Source organism: Citrus sinensis, chromosome 1, assembly GCF_022201045.2.
Source record: "Citrus sinensis cultivar Valencia sweet orange chromosome 1, DVS_A1.0, whole genome shotgun sequence".
NCBI classification, from domain to species: Eukaryota; Viridiplantae; Streptophyta; class Magnoliopsida; order Sapindales; family Rutaceae; genus Citrus; species Citrus sinensis.
This window is the reverse complement of record NC_068556.1, coordinates 11,329,384-11,333,506: the sequence shown is the minus strand read 5'-3', so window position 1 is coordinate 11,333,506 and position 4,123 is coordinate 11,329,384.

Below are 4,123 nucleotides of genomic sequence, written 5' to 3'. Positions count from 1 at the left end.
CAAACATGATGCCTTTAAACTGCATCATTGTCGTTGAAATATTTAATCATTAGGGAATTAATTTTACATGCTCCTTTCCACCATCATTTGGATTTGAATATATTTTGGTTACTGTTGATTATGTTTTAAAATGGATTGAAGTGATTCTTTGTCGACACAACACCCATAAAACTATGATCCACTTTTTAAAAGAAAATCTTTTGAGTAGATTTAGAATCTCTCAAGCCATTATCAGTGATGGAGATAAGCATTTTTGTAACAAGTCATTTGAGCTTTTAACGAAGAAATATGAAAATTACACATAAAGTTGTTACCCCTTATCATCCTAAAACAAGTGGCTAAGTTAAGTTAGCAAATAAGGAAATAAAACAAATTTTGGAAAAGATGGTTGACCAAAATTGCAAAGATTGGTCTCTTTAACTTATTGACGCACTTTGGACTTACTATACTGCATTTAAAAACATCTTTAGAATGTCATCATATCAGTTAGTTTATGATAAACCTTACCACTTACCAATTGAGCTGGAGCATAAATCATTTTGGGCTTTTAAAAATCTTTTAATTCAGATGTTGATAATGTTGGTAATTTGCGTAAATTACAATTGAATTAACTTGAGGAGATTCACAATGATGCATATGAAAATTTCAAAAATTACAAGTAGCGGATGAAAGTCTTTCACGACAAGCGTATCGTGAGAAACTCTTTCACACCAGGATAGAAAATACTTTTATTCAACTCTCGCCTACATCTATTCCCAAATAAATTACTCTCTTGATGTTCTGATCTATTAATTATTCACAATATTTTCCCACATGGGACCTTGAAATTGAGGATCCAAAGAGCAATGTCAAGTTTAAAGTTAATGGTCAAATATTAAAATCATATCTAGAATACCAACCATATGAAGAAGACACCAAAATATATTTGAATGACCCACCAAATTTTGATTAGCTCTTTGTCATTTTTAATGGGTGATTCGACTTTTAATTGTTACTTTACTGTTTACATTGTTTAATTGTTTCTTTTTTTTGTCTCGAATGATGTGCATTATGTTGTTTTTCATATAAGTGTGATTGTTTGACAATTGTGTTTCATTTCACCACTTTTAATATATGTCACGAGTACCTCAATGAAACAGATCTTCTTCAACCATCTTAGAGAACTTCTACTTGTGAAAATTCACCTAAGAGACCTAATACAATTTTGTAAATTACATTCTATTTGGAATTCACGACCACTAATATTAGTATCTCATGTTGATGATCTAGAAAGACGAATCAGGGAAATAGAGGGTGGTATATATGATATCTTATTGGAACTTGAAGTTAACTCAATAAATGGACGATGGTGAGTTAAGTATTTAATTATATTCATTTTTTTACATTGTGTTTTCACTTTGTCGTTTTGCTCACTTTCACGTTTGATTTGATTTTACGGAGTTAATTTGTTTTGGTGTGCTGTAATTTGTTAACCGATTAAGTGGCAGATAACAGTACTTCGTGACTATTAAAGTCTATCCTTTTAGTTGCCCATAATAGTTGACATTCTCAAGCCAAGGTATGGATAGGAATATAGCTCTTATAAAGCTTCACGAGTGATTTCATTCACTCCCACAGAACACACTCGTTACAATTTACAAAGCTCGGTCCGAAAGCATGCGATTGCTTATGTGAATAATATCTGCTGGTTAATCAAAGCAAAAGTATGGTTGGCAGGTGACTTACCTCCCAAAGTTGTTGTCTATGTGTTGGGTGGTGGAAAATGAAACTACTCAAGAAAACGAGGAGATAAAGGCATCACTTCTTGTCACTAGTGTGCCCAAACAAATTGCAATAGAAATCCTTGTACCTCTTCAGGAATGGTGTCCAATAATAAGGAAGATAAGATTTAATTCATCAAGGATGGCTTGAATAAAGTGTCATTGGATGACATCCTTTCAACTCTTGAAACTCATCCTAGTGGATACTTACAGAGAGAAATTACACAATTATTACCATTATTCTAGAAAGAATGTGCACGATACAATCTCGAGAATCTGAAAATACACAACCCTATTTGCCAATTTATAAGAAAACTAGATGGGAAGTCTATCATCAACTCATAAAGAGCGTTCAAGCTGTGGATGTAAAATCAAACGAAAATATGAGCCACAATCGCAACTGCTAGTCAATATCATTTTATTTTAATAATTTTATCATTTGCATTATTGCTTTGAATGATGTGATTTTATATTTAATCATTATTTTTTCTCTTTTTACAGTTTGCCTTTTTTTTTTTTATCTTTTGAATCTTCAAACATGAGCTTGACGCATCATTTGACAAACACACCACCTCATTTACATACATGTATTATTGTGTCTACCACCATGGTCTTTAAATATGAGCTTCTTTGTCAAACACTCATAGATTGTTTTTTAAGATTGTCCTAGTGGCAACAGCTTTAAGTAGACAGTTCAAGAACATTTATGTGCTTTCTAGATTTCACTATGAGAAATATCAAGAGTTCATTCAGGCAATTATAGTTCTTAGTCGTGTCATAGCTGACAAGAAACTACACTTGATATATGGAGGAGATAATCAAGGGTTATCAAAAGTTGTCTCAGAAGTTATTTTTATTAAAGGAAGTCAAGTGCCAAGCATCATCTCAAAAGCCCTAAAACCTCTAAAATGTTTTCCCAGCCCACTAACTGGAAAAGAGTTAGTCTTCCCAAGTATGCAAGAGAGAATATTTGAAATGCTAAATCATGCCGACTCTTTCATTTTCTTGGTCGGAGATCTTGCAACTATAGAGGTGTTAATTACATTTGTATCTTGGGCCCATTTGAACATTCATAAAAAACTCATTGGTTTGTTAAATGTTGATAACTTTTATGATGGATTGATAGCATTTTTTAACCATACAATTAAGAGTCATTTCAATTCTTAGCAAAAAAGCTCTTTATTTATGCTTCTACTGCTAATGAGTTATTTGATTTTTTATAACCTTGGTGTTGGATTGGTTGAATGATGATGATAGTAGTGGCCCTAATAAAAAGTGCAAATTATATTTAAGTCTCCGTTAGTAAATATTTTATTGCAGCATTCAGTTAATGTTTTCTAAACTCTACTTATTTCCTTTAAGATATTGAGGACAATGTCTTGTTTTGGTAGATGGGAGAGAATAGTTGACAATTGTGGAATAACTGATAGTTGTATTTGTTAAGTGATGTTTTTACTGATTTTTTTATTGTAAAAACTAACTTTGGATAAATTTGAGTTGAAGGTAGTTGAATATAGAGGGTTGTCACTCTAGAAACACATCTTTTTTATCTTAGAGTTTAGTTACCCCTAAAAAACAAAAATTACTTTTAGCATTTTCTTCTTCCTTGTCATCATCTTTTAAGTTTCTACAGCCAATTCATGCGTGATCTCTCCAACATCTTCTTTTATTATGCTTTCTTTATTCTTTTCTCCTTTTTGCATGCATATCTCTAGATTATAAAACATTAGGAACAATGTTCAGAGTTTGGAGGTGGAAATAGTATTTATTTTGTTTATTATAAAAAAAAATTCACTTTTAAGGCATTTATGTGATCTTTTGACATTGGATGACATGATGGCTTCTAAATTTTGGTATTTATATTATATTTATCTTAAAGTTATGTTACACCATATTTGCCATTTTGCATGTTGATGTTGGTGACATATGTGAATTAAGTGATTTGATAAGTGAAATTGATTGAGCTGTTTAAAACAATGTACATGTCATAAACTCATAGTAAGTTTCAAGTGAATTTTTAAGCCTATTATTCTTAGATAGTAACCATATTTGCCTCTACAACTCAATAGTTTATTATTTTATACATGATCTCTATATTTTTCTTTTGATTTAACCAATTAAAAAAAGGGTTTATTTAGCTACATCTGAAATTCCATTGAACTGGGAAATTTGATAGACTATTTACAACTCTAAAATATAACAGAAATGTCGTCTTTGATTTGTTTAAGTCTTTTCTAGCTATCCTTATTGTGAAGTATCCATAATTATCCCTTTTTGAGCCTATTTAAAAAATAAAAAAGCTTTCTTTTGTTAACTTATCATTCTGTTCCACTCCAATTTTGGAGTATTACCCTATGTTTTAT